Below are 17,503 nucleotides of genomic sequence, written 5' to 3' on the forward strand. Positions count from 1 at the left end.
AAATCTGGAAAGGCCAACCCTCCCTGTACTACAGTCTCATGAGTGTACTTAATTTAATGTTAATTTAATTCTTGCTGGTTTATTTGCCCATATGAATGTAGAGAGCATTCCGTGTAACTGCGTAAAAAAGCTTTTTGGCAGCCATTGTGGAGAATTCCTGAATATTTACAAAAATTTGGGCAGGATCTTCATCTTCACTAAATGTATTCGTCCCAATAGTGACAAAGGCAGTGTTTCCCATATTTTTAACCTTTTTCCTAGCTCTTGTACCACTGGATGCAGATTCATTACTCGGAAATCCTTCACCTGTCTAGATATAATTATGCCGAGATGTTTAAATTCCGTCACCCATTTCAATAGTAGATTTGGGGCAGCTATGTCCTGTGCTCCCTGATCAATAGGGAACAATAGTGACTTACTCCAATTCACTTTGAGCCCTGTAAAAAGTGAAAAAGTATTTAGTAATTCTAAAGCTCCATTTAAAGATGGTCCTGCATCTTTAAAAAAAAAAGCAACATATCATCTGCATATAGGGCTACTCTCTCCTCCAGGGCTCCCACACGCAGTCCCTGAATATTTGGCGACGTCCTAAGGGCCTCTGCCAGTGGTCCTATCGTTATTGCAAAGAGTGCTGGAGAAAGAGGGCAGCCCTGCCTCGTATCTCTGTACAACTGAAAAGAAGATGATAATTTTCCTCCCAATTTGATCACTGACTTGGGTCTCCCATATATTGTTTGGATCCATTTAATAAATGCTAATGGGAATCCCATCCTTCTAAGTATTTCCCACAAAAAAGGCCATTCGATTGTATCGAAGGCCTTCTCTATATCCAACGAGGCCACCGTCCTAGATCCCTCCTGAATATGATGGCTATATATATTTGTATAGAGCCTACGTATGTTAACCACTTAAGGACCCCTTTACGCCGATATACGTCAGCAGAATGGCACGGCTGGGCACATCAACGTATATGTACGTTGCCCTTTAAGCCCAGCCGTGGGGTCGCGGGCGCGCGCCCGCGACCCGGTCCGAAGCTCTGTGACCGCGGGACTCGCGGACCTGATCGCAGCTGGAGTCCCGCGATCGGTCCCCGGAGCTGAAGAACGGGGAGAGCTGTATGTAAACACAGCTTCCCCGTTCTTCACTGTGGCGGCGTCATCGATCGTGTGATCCCTTTTATAGGGGGACACAATTGATGATCTCACACCTACAGCCACACCCCCCTCTAGTTGTAAACACATATTAGGTCACACATAACCCCTTCAGCTCCCCCTGTGGTTAACTCCCAAACTGCATCTGTCATTTTCACAGTAAACAATGCATTTTAAATGCATTTTTTGCTGTGAAAATGACAATGGTCCCAAAAATGTGTCAAAATTGTCCGAAGTGTCCGCCATAATGTCGCAGTCATGAAAAAAATCACTGATTGCCGCCATAAGTAGTAAAAATAAATAATTAATAAAAATGCAATAAAACTATCCCCTATTTTGTAAACGCTATAAATTTTGCGCAAACCAACCGATAAACGCTTATTGCGTTTTTTTTTTTTTTACCAAAAATAGGTAGAAGAATACGTATCGGCCTAAACTGAGGAAAAAAATGTTTTTTTATATATTTTTGGGGGAGATTTATTATAGCAAAAAGTAAAAAATATTGATTTTTTTCCAAAATTGTCGCTCTATTTTTGTTTATAGAGCAAAAAATTAAAACCGCAGAGGTGATCAAATACCACCAAAAGAAAACTCTATTTGTGGAAAAAAAAGGACGCCAATTTTGTTTGGGAGCCACGTCGCAATTGTCTGTTAAAGCGACGCAGTGCCGAATCACAAAACCTGTCCGGGTCCTTTAGCTGCATTTTGGTCCGGGTCTTAAGTGGTTAACATCTGTTGTTCTCTGAGGCATAAATCCTGTCTGATCTGCGTCTATAATATTTCTCAACGGGGGTTGTAATCTTAATGTTAATATCTTTGTCAATATTTTAGAATCAGTATTTAATAATGCTATTGGCCTATATGATGAACATAATTTTGGATCTTTAGTTTCCTTATATATTAGTGTTATATGTGCCTCTCTCATTGAATCTGGGAGGATCCCTCCTGTGAATACTTCTGCTAGTCTGGGGGCTATCAACGCTCCATATTTTTTATAATTTTTTTTAAAAAATTCCACCGGAATTCCGTCTGGACCTGGTGCCTTTTCTCCCGTGTACGTATAGCCTCCATAATATCCTAAATTGTAATAGAGCCAACCAATACCCTCCTTTCCCCATCCGACAGCCACCCGAGAGCTATCCGGTCCAAAAGATCCTTCATATCCTCCGGGCAGAAGTCGGGGGGAGAGAGGAGGTATACAACAAACTATAGTACTCTCTAAAAGCCTCCAATATTTCTTTAGGCTCTTTTACTCTCTGTCCATTCAAGGTCTCTATTTCTGATATGATTGTAGCTTGATATTCTTGTTGTTGTGCTAGTCTAGCCAAAAATCCCCCACCTTTATCTCCCTGCTCAAATATATTCTGTCTATTTTTATGCAGCTCTAGTCTTGTTATTTCCTCCATATGCAGATGTAACTCTCTTTGTGATCATTAGGTCAAAATTAATACAACTAGGATCTTGCCAATATTTTTCCTTCTGAGATTCTGTCTGAATTTGAAATTCCTGTATCTTAACCTTCTGTTTTTTTATTAACCACAGAAATATTTGATATATACTGTCCTCGTATATACGCTTTAAACACATCCCAAACAATATCTACTGAAGATGTTCCCGCATTATTCTCCCAATATTCCGTTATTATTGATGTCAGTTTCTCATCTATTTCTGGATATACCACCCATTGCGGGGTTAATCTCCACAGGGATGCATTTCTCAAAGTAGGGAAGCGTATAGACAGAAATAGGGGAGCGTGATCTGAAAGACCACTTGGAAGATATGTGGCTTCCACGATGTTTGCTAACATTGTGGAATCGGCAAATGCGAAGTCTATTCTAGATGCTTTTTTATAGGAGGTGGAGAAACAGAAGTACGTTCTTTTTTCAGGGTTCTTCCATCTCCAGATCTCTGTTACCCCCATCTCCTGTACCCAGTTGTACAGATCTGCTGAATGCCATTTGGGGGGTCTTGGCCTGTCTAACTCTGGTGATAGAATCGCATTAAAATCTCCAATAAATAATAGCTTTGCTGGAAGATATTGAATAATTTTTTCCATTATTTCACTCAGTACCCCTACCGAAGACGGAGGTGGAATATATACTGCCACTGTAATATACCTCTGTTGTCCAATCTTATGGAACAGAATGACATATTATCCATTTATATGTATAAAGGCATTTTCTATTTCTCCAGGGAAATATTTATTTACTAGGACCAATACCCCCCTTGCATAGGAGGAATATGTGGAATGATATGTTTTTTGTATCCAAGCTTTTCTTAACGTTAATAATTTTTTTCCCATTAATTGTGTCTCCTGTAGTATAATCAATTGGGGGGAGTATTTTCTTATATATTGGAACATTAATGCTCGTTTGAATTTTGAATTTAATCCCCGAACGTTCCAAGATAGTACTGAATAGCAATTATTTTTTTTATCCAACATTGTATCTGAAGTCTGGAAGGAGTATATCCCTCCACCATATCCTATGCTTCTCAGTTTTTATGGGAAGAATCCATAGGGTATTTAAACCACACCATTGAGAATCCCATTTACTTCCCCCTTACACTCACTTCACCTCCTTCCACCCTGTCCCTCTCCACTCCCATATATTGTACACAAACCCATCCATTCCTGGATGGGAGTGGAGGAGGACCTCTTCTATTCCCTTTATTCTGACCATGATATCTATTCCATACTCAGTATTCATCCTGCCCCACCCTAATCCCAAGAACTACAAAAAAAAAAAAAAACAGCCTCTCTTCCATTCCATTGTGTGGCAGGCTCTCTGCTATATATCTTATATACAACCTATCTTAACCATTTTGCCCCCTCATGTACTTGTACTCTGTTACCACGTGTCATTTCATAGTGCCTTATTACTCTTACAACCGTTATTCTAGTGCTATTATTAGCATTCATTACTTATTACTCCTGTGTTTCATCCCCCCCCCCAAAAAAAAACCCTATCTTTATGAATCATCCGACATTTTCAGATGATATATTACCACGTGTCATTTGTAGTGCCATATTTCACACAAAATCATTCTACCAGTGTTATCCCAAATAAACCCCCCCCCCAAACCCCCCCCCATAAAAAAAAGGGGAATATATTATCTAAAAAAAAACGTATCTGTGTCTCATAATTCACCCTCAGTTTACTGGGGTATAAAAGACTTTATTTTAGCCCCTTCTCTCTAAGCCTTTTTTGAATTTTCGTATAGGCTCTTCTTCGTTCCTGTATTTCCGGAGGATAGTCTGGAAAAAACGGTAGCCTCACATTCTCAAATTGTATGTCCCCCTTTATCCTGGCTGCTGATAGAATTTGATCTCTGTCTCTAAAATTTTATAGACGCAGCAGAAAGGGTCTAGGAAACTCCCCTGGCTTGGGGATATACGAAAGGAGATCCTATGTGCTCTCTCTATTACAAATGTCGGGGATCTTTTTATCAGACCCAAGGTGTCCGTTAGTAATTTTTCGGAAAACTCTACTGGATTATCCCCTTCTGCTCGCTCCGGTATTTATAGAATCCGAAAGTTGTTCCTTCTTAATCGACTTTCTGTGTCAATTGCCCTTTCTTGAAGTGTCTTAATTTGTTTTTTCATTATATGCCATTCTCCTCTATCCATTTTTTGTTTTTCTTCCATTTTTGAGACCCGAGTTTCTATTGTTGCAGTTCTTTGCTGTACCTTATCAAACTCATGTCTCATTATATTAACGTCCACTGCTAAGGCATCTATTTTAAATGTAAGAGCCTCACTGCTTTTTTTAATTGCTTCCATGATATCTTTAACAAAGGAGAGTTGCTCTATTTATTTTTCCATTATATTCTGAGTTTCCACTGGTTTTCCAGTAGCTTGAGGAGATTTTATTATAGGAGATTTTACTGCTGCTTTCACTGCTCCTGTCACTGCCCTTAATATGGGGGAAGAACAAGGGGACGGTTAGTCTGTGTTTTACCCCTAGTTATACTGGGAGCCATTCAAGTTCTACTCAGTTTCCAGGATTTTATCAGGGAATAGAGTCTATATATTTTTTCCCCCCACCTCCTTTTCACAAAATCTCCTCTTTCTTAGGGCAACTTATGCCTTAGTGCAGCTCACCCACATAAATGTCCTTATTCTGTTTTTTCACTCAGCATCTCCCCCATTCTCCTAATGCTCACTCAGTAAGGGAGAGGCATACAGGGGCAGATTCAGAAAGAGATACGACTGCGTATCTCCTGATACGCCGTCGTATCTCGGAGTTCCGTCGGTCGTATCTATGCGCCTGATTCATAGAATCAGGTTCCGCATGGATATTCCTAAGATCCGACAGGTGTAAGTGACTTACACCGTCGGATCTTAGGCTACAATTCCAGGCCGGCCACTAGGTGGCGTTTTATTTTTTTTACGCAATGAATATGCAAATGAGGATTTACGCCGATTCAGAAACGAACGACCGCCCGGCGCATTTTTTTTACGTCGTTTGCGTTCGGCTAGTTCCGGCGTATGTTAAGTATGGCTGTCGTTCCCGCGCCGAGTTTTGAAATTTTATGTAATTTGCGTAAGTCGATTCAGAAAAGAGCTGGATGTAAGTTACGCTCACGTCGAAACCAATGACGTCCTTGCGACGTCATTTGGAGCAATGCACGCTGGGAAAGTTTACGGACGGCGCATGCGCAGTTTGTTTGGCGCGGGGACGCGCCTGGTTTAAATTTTAAACGCCCCCTACCCGGCAAATTTGAATTCCGCCGGGGGATTTACGATACGCCGCCGCAACTTTACAGGCAAGTGCTTTCTGAATAAAGCACTTGCCTGAAAAACTTGCGGCGGTGTAACATAAATCAGATCCGCTGACCTATCTGAATCTGCCCTACTGTGTATATACACAGGCAAGTTATGAAGTCAGACCTACTTGCTATCATTTGCTGGGAGAATGTTCAGGAGATCTGAGGACAGCCAGCAGGAGGTGGAAGAGCCACAGCTGTGGGGGTGCTGGGGATGCCAGAGCTCGGTTCTGAAAGCAGGATTCAATGCCGTGCCATGCTCCGAGAATCCAGGGGATCAGGTTACATCCGAACGTATGCAGGTATGCCGATCTGCAAGTTTAAAGTATGCAGCAGAACGGGGGGGGGGGGGCTAAAACGCCAAAGCCATACTCTGCTCTGCTGCCCACAATGACCCGGCATTCACCGCCACTCCGTTGTCCCCTCGTAAACGTATCTGGGACCGGAGAAAGAGAGCTGTCGGCGGGGGAAACAGAGGCTGATGGTTCACACAGGAAACATCACAGCAGCAGCGGAGCCCACCCACACACGTCGCACGCTCACTCCGTCATCATTCCCAATGCAAAAATATTTTATATTTATTTTATTAATTATATTAATAATTAGGGATGAGCTTGATGTTCGGGTCGAACATAAGTTCGACTGGAACATCGGGCGTTCGCAGAACAGTAAAGATTATGGGGCGTTCGTGGAAAATTTGAGCATAGCGTAATGTCCCATAATGCACGGCGAGATCACAGTGCATTGCTTTATGATGATTGGCCAAAGCATGCACCTGACCTGCATGCTTTTGGCCAATCACAGCACGCTCTGCTGAAAGAGCCATAATTGGCCAAAGGCAGGGTTCCCTTGGCCAATCATGGCTATGGGGGACTAAGTCCATGCCTCACACTATATAAGGCTGCTTATAGAGCGGCCGTGTGCAGTGTTGTTGGTGTGAACAGAGAGATAGCTTGAGTTAGATTAAGCAGGCAGGTTATTCAGTTAGTGGCAGTGCATTTGATATATACAGTCAGTCTAGTGTGTGTGTGTGTGTATATATATACACACTCTGTATTTAGCATAGACTTCAGTGTTTACTCTAGATTCAGTCAGTGCAGGCAGTGTAGCCTATATCTACAGTGCATTTAATGGTGTTTATATTCTAATACACTTCAAGCGGTGTACACAGTTTCTAATATAGTGTGTACACTTTCAGATAGACATCAGGCAGTGTATTAACCACTTAAGATCCCATTCACACCGATGTACGTCGGCAAAATGGCTCGGCTGGGCACAATCACGTACCTGTACGTGTCTCTTTAAGCCCAGCCGTGTGGTCGCGAGCGCGCCGCTGGTGTCCCGCGATCAGTCACCAGAGCTGAAGAACGGGGAGAGGTGTGTGTAAACACACCTTTCCCGTTCTTCATTGTGGCAGCGTCAGCGTTCGTCTGTTCCCTCATATAGGGAAAGACGATCACTGACGTCACACGTCCAGCACCGCCCCCCCTACAGTTAGAAACACATATGAGGTCACACTTAACACCCATAGTGCCCCCTAGTGGTAAAACTCCTAAACTGCAATTGTCATTTTCACAGTAAACAGTGCATTTTTATAGGACTTTTTGCTGTGAAAATGACAGTGGTCCCAAAAATTTGTCAAAATTGTCCAATGTGTGCACCATAATGTGGCAGTCACGGAAAAAATCGCTGATCGCCGCCATTAGTAGTAAAAATTTTTTTTATAAAAATGCAATAAAACTATCCCCTATTTTGTAAACGCTATAAATTTTCCGCAAACCAATCGAGAAAAAAAAGCTTATTGTGATTTTTTTTACCAAAAAATATGTAGAAGAATACGTATAGGCCTAAACTGAGGAAACATTTTTTTTATATGTTTGGGGGATATTTATTATAGTAAAAAATATAGCATTTTTTTTCAAAATTGTCGCTCTATTTTTTTTTATAATGCAAAAAAACGCAGAGGTGATCAAATACCACCAAAAGAAAGCTGTATTTGTGGGAGCCACATGGCACGACCAAGCAATTGTCAGCTAAAGTGACGCAGTGCCGAATCGCAAAAACTGGCCAGGTCCTTAACCTGCGTAATCTTAAGTGGTTAAAAATCTCTCTCTTTCTCTCTCTCTCTCATAATATATACTCTGCATTCAGTATAGCCTGTATATACAGTGCATATAGGGGAGCTTGGCTTTGTTTTGCCACGCTAGTGGCTACTAATCAAGGATGCATGCAATAAAGGAACCAATGCTGGGTGATGTTTTTACTACCATACAGGCATGTAACAGGTCTTTATCATCTCTAACAAGTCAAATAGTTGATTTAAAAAAGGATATCATGGTTATAAGACAAGACAATGAAAACATTTGTGAGCGTACAATGGACCTGGAGAACAGGGTTAGTACAACAGAGGACGCCTTGCCTTTCATAAAAAGGGAACTCCAACAAACTAAAGTACAAATAAAGGATCAAGCACAGAGATTTAATAATTTGGAAAAAAGGCAAAGACGTAATAATGTCTGCATTTTGGGCTTTCCTGAGCATGAAGGAGGCCAATCAATGGCAGTTTTTCTTGAAAAATGGATAAAGAACACAATGGGGCTGATTTACTAATATCAATGCGCTGCGCCGGTTCATGGCTTAATTAGTGCGCCGGATGAATCCTTAATTAGGCGCATGAACCGGCGTAGCAGCGGGCGCAATGCAAGTAATATGTAAAGCCACCGCCAAACTCCCTTTAGAAGTCTATGGGAGAAATCAAAAGTGTTAATATTCAAGGTTAATAAGCAAGTTTTGTCCTAAAAAGTGTTTGGGGTCCCCTCCCCCGCAGTTGACCTGCAAACCCTCTTCCGTCCTTCCCCCTCTACTTCTCCCTCCCCTACCCCCCCTCCCCCTTTTTCCTTTTTTTCTTCTCTTCCTCCTCTCTTCCTCTTGCTTTCCTCTGTGCCTGTCTCTTCCTTATTTTTATTTTGTGCACGGATATGTTTTTTTTCCAGATTCTGATATTTAATGATGTGAACCGTTCTGACTTCACTGTATACCTTGTGTTATGATTATTTGCACCCTCCTAGAGGACTGACACTGTTTTCTGCTCACCATGTAATACCTGTTATTGATTCTATGTAATTGCCCTCTGTACCTTGCTCATGTCAGGGTATTTTGTTCCCTCAAATATGTTAATAAAAATATATTCGACTCTAAAAAGTGTTTGGGGACCTGAGTCCTGCTCCAGGGGACATGTAACAATGCTTTTTATATTTTTTTAAACTGAAGTTTTTCCGGGAGCAGTGAATTTAATAATGCTTAAAGTAAAACAATAAAAGTGAAATATTCCTTTACATTTCGAACCTAGGGGGGTGTTAAGTAAGAATGTGAAAAAGCGCATGTTTCCCATGGTTAGAACTGTCCCTGCTCAAAATGACATTCTGAAGGAAAAAAAGTCATTTTAAATTTACTCGCTGCAATAATGAATTGTCGGCTCCGGCAATTCTCTTTTTGTTTACCAAAGTTTATTGTAAATGCAAATGTGAATAAGCATACATATAGTAATAATATGGACAGTGCAAAATTCAACAAAGTATCATAGTAAAAAGTACATCAATCAGTGTATGACAGCATTGCAAAACCTATATATGAGATACCAGATAACATTGCTTAATCCTATAACAGGTAAAACAGGAGCCAAGGATTAAATAAAAACGAAAGAAAGAAAGTATGGGAGAAAGTAGCCGGGGGTGACATTAATAATGGGTGGACCAGTTAGACCACTTGGTCTTATACACATGGAGGCTATCGTTAAGAGTGTGGTAGACTCTTTCAGAGAGTTTGAGAGTCTCCATCCGATCCAATACCTGCTGCCAGGAAATGGTGTTGGTTCTCCAGTTAAATGCAACCATCCACTGTATAGAGCTACACAGGGAATGTAATAATCTGGTACATGGGATGGGAATGTCAGGGATCCCAGCATATAGGATACAGATTTGAGGAGTGAGGGAGATTTTGTGGCCTGCAGTCGCTTCAAATTTAGCTGCCGCCATTTTCCATATTTGGTCCAGGAGGGGGCAGCTCCAAAAGGAGTGTAGTAGAGTACCCTGCTCTGCGCAGCCCCTAAAGCAGTCTGGGGAGACCGACAAGTAGAAGGAATGTAGCTTAGAGGGGGTAAAGTACCATCTGGAGAATATTTTAATTGGTATTTCTCTGAAGGATATAGCTTTGTTGCACTTACGGAGATTCTCCGTCATAGAGTACCAAGTTTCTGGTGAAATTGTGATATCTAGATCCTCCTCCCGAAGAAGCATCTAAGAGGACTTATCCTGCAGATTTAGATTGTTAAGGTAACTGTATATACGAGAGATCATCCCTCTATCTCTTGAGGAGGAAAGGCATATCCTCTCAAATAAGGTTCCAGTGGGGAGGGTGGAGAGTGAAAAGTGTTGTGCAAAAAAAGATTTTATAAGCCTGTAGTTCTCTAACTCTGAATAGGGGAGGCCACAGTCCCTTTGTATCATTGCAAAGGATTTGAATACCCATTTAGATTGAAGTGAGTACAGTATAATATGGTTATTGTCAATCCAGTATGAGAATTGTCATCTGTTTGTGTAGGCTAGGTTAAATCTGATGTCGCCTAGGAATGATGTGAGGGGGGATATAGGTGAGGAGAGCAAGGTTTTTTTTTTTTTTTTTTTACCCATAGTTGAAAGAGATGAGCAACAACTAAGTTAAGTTTGGAGAGCTTTCTGTAAAGCACGTTGTTGGACCACAATATGCCCTGAAGATGGTATGGAAGAACTGATATGGTTTCAAACTTCTTCCATGGCAAATCTTGCAGAGGCGAGAACCACTGGGACAACTGGGAAAGTTTTGTGGCCAGGTAATAATGCCAAAGGTTGGGTAGACCAAGGCCACCTTTTGATTGTGGACGGTGTAGGAGAGCATAGCTATATCTGGGTTTCTTACCTGCCCAAATAAATTTGTTGATGGTTCTTTGGATACCCTCAATCTTAGTTTTGGGGACAAGTATGGGAAGGGAACGAAAATAATACAGTCATTTAGGGATAATACTCATTTTAATAGCATAAACCCTGCCTAGAAAAGAGATGTGATAAGAGGACCAGGAGTTCAGAAGAGAACCAATGCGTGTGATGATAGGGAGATAATTAGCTTTATATAGATGAGTATATGAAGAGGTAATATTGACTCCCAAATATCTAAATGAGTCCGGGCACCAAATGAATGGGAAGTTGTTTCGTAGTCTAGTCTGTAAGTCAGGGGGTAGGTTAAGTGGGAGGGCTGAACATTTAGTAGGGTTAATTTTAAGGCCAGAGAGGGCATGGAAAGTGTTGTGTATCTAGGAGAACTGGGATAGAAAGGAGGGGTTCCGTAAGGAACACTAGTGCATCATCAGTGTACAGGCTAATCTTGAATTCCGAGTCGTCTCTAAGGTACCCACGAATATCGGTGTTGGACCTGATGGCATGGGCTAGGGGCTCTATGGCCAGTGCAAAAAGGAGTGGTGATAGGGTACATCCCTGCCTAGTGCCTCTACCCAACGGGAAGAACTCTGATTTGTTTCCAGGGATCTTGATGCAAGTTTGAGGGGAGTGGTATAGGGCATTGAAGCCCTGTAGGAAATTGCCTGTAATTCCGAACTTGGGGAGAAGCTTATTTAAGTAGGACCAGCTTACGCTGTCAAAAGCTTTGTGGATGTCCAAGCTCAAGAGGCAGGCTTGTCTGGAGTTCAAATTAGCATCTTGGATAACATTAGTTACCAATCTTATGTTGTCGACTATCTGTCTACCTGGGATGAAGCCTGATTGGTCATGATGGATTAAGGGAGAAATAACCTTGGCCAATCTGTCCGCAAGGATCCTGCCAAATATTTTTAGATCATTATTTAATACTGATATGGGGCGAAAATTTTGGGGGAGGGTGTGGTCCTTGTCGGGTTTAGGGATCAGGGAGAGGTTAGCCAAAAGCATCTCCTCTGGGAATTGATTACCTTCCAGGACATGATTGAAAAGTTTCATAAGATTAGGGGCTAGTAGGGAGGAAAATTTCTTATAATAGGATGTCGTAAATCCATCCGGGCCCGGGGCCGTGGATACTTTGAAGAGATTTCCCATGTAATCAAATCCCTCAATCGTACAGGGTCTGTTGAGGGCTTCTGTTTGATGGTGATCTAAGGAAGGGAGTTGTAGGTCGTTTAACCAGGAATTGGAGAGTGTATCTGGGTCCGTACCTGGGTCAGACAATAACTTTTTGTAAAAATCTGTGAAGATGTTAAGAACTCCTTGTGGATGTGTGATGAGGTTTCCATGATTATCACGTAATTTGTAAACATGTGTGGGATTGACGTCTTGATTCAACTTCCTGGCAAACATTGCCGAAGGAGAGTTGCTGTGTAATAGGAATTTGGCCCTTGAGAACCTTAGAGATCTTTCTGTGTTAGCCGATAAAATAAGGTCAAGGGCCCTGCGTTTGGTTTGGATCTGTTGTGTGATTTCTTGTGATGTCGAATGTTGTAATTTGTTATATAAGTGATTTAAGTCATTTGTCAGACATTTTATATCTGCCAGTCTTTCCCTGTTTTTAGACGCAGCAATTTTAATAATGTGGCCTCTCAAAACTGCCTTGTGAGCTACCCAAAGGGAAGTAGGAGGTGTGTCGTCATTAATGTTATCCACGAAATAGTTGTCAATGTGTGTTAAAATGGAGTTCTTACTATCCGGGTCCATCAGTAGGGAATCATTAAGGTGCCAATTGTATGTTGAGGGGGAAAGGATTATGTGTGAGGTATCAAAAGAGGCGATGTCATGGTCAGACCATGGGCATGGATGTATATGTGCTTGAGATGAGTTGGCCAGCAAGATAGGAGTGCAGAAAATGTAGTCCAGCCTGGCATAGCAGTCATGCGGGTGGGAGTAATGTGTATAAGCCTTAATCCCTACATTGTGAGCCCTCCAGGAATCTATTAGTTGGGTTTTGTTGATGTGTCTGTTAATTGTTTTGGAGAACGACTTCGAGGAGGGTGAGATTTTGCTTCTGTCCAGGGCAGGATGTGCTGTTAGATTAAAGTCCCCACCCAGAATTATATGGGGGGAGTGAAATCTATCAAGAATATTAAAAAAGTCTGAAAAGAAAGCAGTTTGAGAGTCGTTTGGGGCATACACAGATGCAATAGTAATCCCTTTTGTTATTAATAGTACCCTTTAGAATGATAAAGCGGCTATCCGGGTCTTTAAATATGTGTTGGATATCGAAAATGACAGAATTACAGATGAAAATTGCTACCCCACAAGTTTTGTTAGAAAAGGTAGTATAGTGGTGTTGGCTATATGATCTATTAAAAAAAGTGGGATGATTGGACGTGGGGAAATGCGTTTCCTGGAGTAGGACAATATCCACCCCTAGTCTCTTGTAATGTTAGAATGCCTTTTTGCGCTTGTGGGGCGAGTTAAAACCCTGTGTGTTATGGGAAACTATCCTAAGACCCATGGGTAGGTACTGTGGGAACTATCAACAGAGCAAAATCTATCTGGACATAAAACCTGGTGCCTTGATCTAAATTATAATACACAAACATACTTGCAATAATTGTCGGCATGAACCCGAATTCATCATAAGAGGGTGCATAGATTTGGCATACATATCCCATACAGAGCAATGAAACAGCAGATAACACAATGCATGAGTAATAACACAGTGTGAAAGATTCAATCAAGTGATTGTCAAAAATTATGCTTATCCAAAAAGTACCCTTACTGGCCAACAGCATGAACCATAAAATTAACAATATAAGTGAACAAACTGTGGGGACAGGAGAAAGCCTGTCTAACATACGACAAAAACAAGTAACAGGACATGGGACAAAAATGTCCCTAGCCCACAAACTGCTCGAGTGATGCCCCATCCGAAAACGGAGCAGCAGTCGAGAACGGTTGTGGGGGTGGGGTCAATCTAGCGACGACGGATGCTCCAGGCAGGAGCGTCACATAGCGGGAACTTCAAATGGAAGCTCGTCCGCATCTTGCTTGTCACGCTTTAATATTGCGCACACTCATGGAATGGCGCCAAACTTCGGGACTTAAAAATCTCCATAGGCGACGCTTGAATTTTTTACAGGTTACCAGTTCAGAGTTACAGAGGAGGTCTAGTGCTAAAATTATTGCTCTCGCTCTAACGCACGCGTCAATAAATCACATGTGTGGTTTGAACGGTGTTTACATGTGTGGGCGGGACTTACATGCATGTTCGCTTCTGAGTTGCGAGCTACTAGGGACAGGGGCATTTTAATTTTTTTTTTTTACGTAATATTTTTCTTTTTGCACTTTTTTGTCCCTTTTATTTTTTTGGATCACTTGTATTCCTATTACAAGGAATGTAAACATCCCTTGTAATAGGACTAGTGTGTGACAGGTCCTCTTTATGGAGAGAGGCGGGGTCAATAAGACCCCACATCTGTCCTACAGGCTGGAAAGCATGAGATCGGAAAAAAAACCACTGATCTCATCCTTTTAGCCACGATCATGTTCGTTCAGCACAGTGGTGTAGTGGATAGTACTTTCACCTAGCAGCAAAAAGGGTCGCTGGTTCGAATCCCGCCCGTGACACCATCTGCCAAAGTTTGCATGTTCTCACCGTGCCTGCGTGGGTTTCCTCCCAAATCTAATAAACATGCTGTAAATCGGATCTGTCTAAATAAGCCCTAATATGCAGTAGTATATTTAGGTTTTGTGCTGCCCTAGGCCTCTGACTCTATACTTCTGCAACCCTCCTAATAGAAAAATGAACCACCCTTCCTTTCAAGGCCACACCCTGTTTTTTTTAGGACACGCCCAGAAATTTTCAGGGGGGGGGGCACACACACTAGCTCTGGGGGGAAGGGGGGGCACTGGATTCCCTTAATTTGCATAGTTTTTCTCTCACTTCCTGTTTGGCTATGGGGCAGGAAGTGAAGGCAAATCTCCCCAATTGGACAGGGATGGTACAAAATAAACTGACAGGGCCTATAACCCTCCCTCCCTCCCTTCCTTTATCCAAAATGAAAGAAAAAAAAGTGTTGATTATAGTTCTACTTTAACCACCTGAGGCCCGCGCTATAGCCGGATGACGGCTACAGCGCGGACCTGAAAATCCAAGTGGACGTCAATTGACGTCCGCCCCTTTCCTCGTTTCCCGCGCGCGCTCCCGAGAAACTCTGTGCTGGCCGTGTCCCTTGGACACAGCCAATCACAGATCGCTGTGAACGGCCAATCGGAGTGGCCGTTCGGTAGGCGATCTGTGCGGCCAATGAGAGATGATCTCATATGTAAACATATGAGATCATTTCTCATTGTCGGCTCTCACAATGACAGCGTCCTGTCAGGGAGAGAGGAGACCGATCTGTGTCTCTTGTACATAGGGACGCAGATCGGTCACCTCCCCCAGTCACCCCCCTTCCCCCACAGTTGGAACACTAAGCAGTATACACATTTAACCCCTTCCTTACCCCCTAGTGTTAACCCCTTCAATGCCAGTCACATTTATACAGTAATTAGTGCATATTTATAGCACTGATCGCAGTATAAATGTGAATGGTGCCAAAAATGTGTCAAAAGTGTCCAATGTACCTCCATAATGTCGCCGTCCCAATAAAAATTGCAGATCGCCGCCATTACTAGTAAAAAAAAAAAAAAATAATAATAATTCTGTCCCCTATTTTGTAGGCGCTATAATTTTTCGCAAACCAGTCGCTTATTGCGTTTTTTTTTTACCAAAAATATGTAGAAGAATACGTATCGGCCTAGACTGAAAAAAACGTTTTTTTTTAAAAAAAAATTGGGATATTTATTATAGCAACAAGTTAAAAATATTGTATTTTTTTTTCAAAATTTTCGTTTTTTTTTTGTTTATAGCGCAAAAAATAAAAACCGTAGAGGTGATCAAATACCACCAAAAGAAAGCTCTACTTGTGGGGAAAAAAGGACGTCAAGTTTGTTTGGGGGCCACGTCGCACGACCGCGCAATTGTCAGGTAAAGCAACGCAGTGCCGGAAGCTGAAATTTCACCTGGGCAGGAGGGGGGTATATGTGCCCAGTAAGCAAGTGGTTAAGCACAAATTTCTGATAATTTTATTGAGAGGTCTAAGAAAATATAACCATGCCAATAGGCCAGGATACAGCGTTGCTAATATGTATGAATGTGTGTTAGGGACCCCCACAAACACCACCCAATATTAAATAAAAAAATTCTTAATTTGCAAATAAGTATTGTCTGCTCATTTTTTGGGGATGTCTGCACCCCTTATAGGGTGAAGACACCTCACAAATGTTGTCACTTTCTACTTCAAATTCATTCACTTCCTGTCACATAGCCAAACAGGAAGTGAGGGTAAAACCTTACTAATATATTTTCTTGGGGACACACACATCAATCTAAATAGTTTCCCATTATGTAAATTGAACTCTAGCATTTTGCTGTGTACACCCCAAATTATTAGGGATCTTGGAATTTGGGGTCCATTTACTAAAGGCAATACACTTCTGGCACTACAAGTGGAGAAGCAAGGAAGAAAAAAAACTAAAAAAAATTTTTGCTTCTACAGGATTGGATGTTAAAACCATCAGTGCTTCCCCTCTGATTTTCAGCGACTACGCTTCTACTGCAGAGTGGCTTTGCCTTTACTAAACCCCAAACTAATCATTTGGGGTGTACACAGCAGTGCTGGAGTGCAATTTGCTTAAAGGGGACACTAGTTAGATTGACCTGTGTGTCCCCAAGAAAAGACATTGGTAGGGTTTTAACCTCACTTCTGTTCAGCTGTGTGACAGGAAGTGAAGCCTATTTTAGAAAAGGGACACAAAGCCCAACCCAAAAAACACAAGTAGGGGTTCTAACACTCACTTGGCTTCCCTCATAACACCCACTATTAGTATAGGATTGCCTTGCGTAGATTTAAGCACAGTGCTGTAAATCAGCACCACAAGACTGTCCGCCAACACACCCCCCCCCACCACCCCCAACAGGCCATGTTTGCAGGTTTTCCTTCATCTTGCAATGTGCTTAAAAGACAGTCTGGACAGCAATTCTTGATAAGATAAATCCACAAAAATGTCCTGTCAGGGATACTTGACTGAGAACCACTGCCAGTAAAAAGGAAACAATACTTAACCGCGCTGTATTTTTCCTTTCCTGGTGATTATACATGACAGCAAACATTTCATGCATACACACCAGGAAAAGAGCTTCGAGACAAATCACAACTGATTGTTGTAACCAATCAGCCCTAATTCAGCTGCAGCTGTCAAAATGTGTAGCATGAAAAAGTAACAAAAAACAAACTTCAAAATTTGAAAGTAATTTATTGGTCAACAAAACAAGGAAAGCAAAAAAATAAAAATAAACAAAAATAAATAAATATAAAAAATAAAAATAACAGGTTAATTTGAGACAGTAAACAGAATATGGTTTATGCTTGGAAATAACACAATAGAGCCACAGACACAGGATTAAAACATAGTCACAACATCTTGAGAAATATTAGCAAAATAATGCAGCACAGTGAGTGAACACCGTAAACAAAAACATACATTGACAAAAAAAACCTTGAT

Source organism: Rana temporaria, chromosome 12, assembly GCF_905171775.1.
Source record: "Rana temporaria chromosome 12, aRanTem1.1, whole genome shotgun sequence".
NCBI lineage: Eukaryota > Metazoa > Chordata > Amphibia > Anura > Ranidae > Rana > Rana temporaria.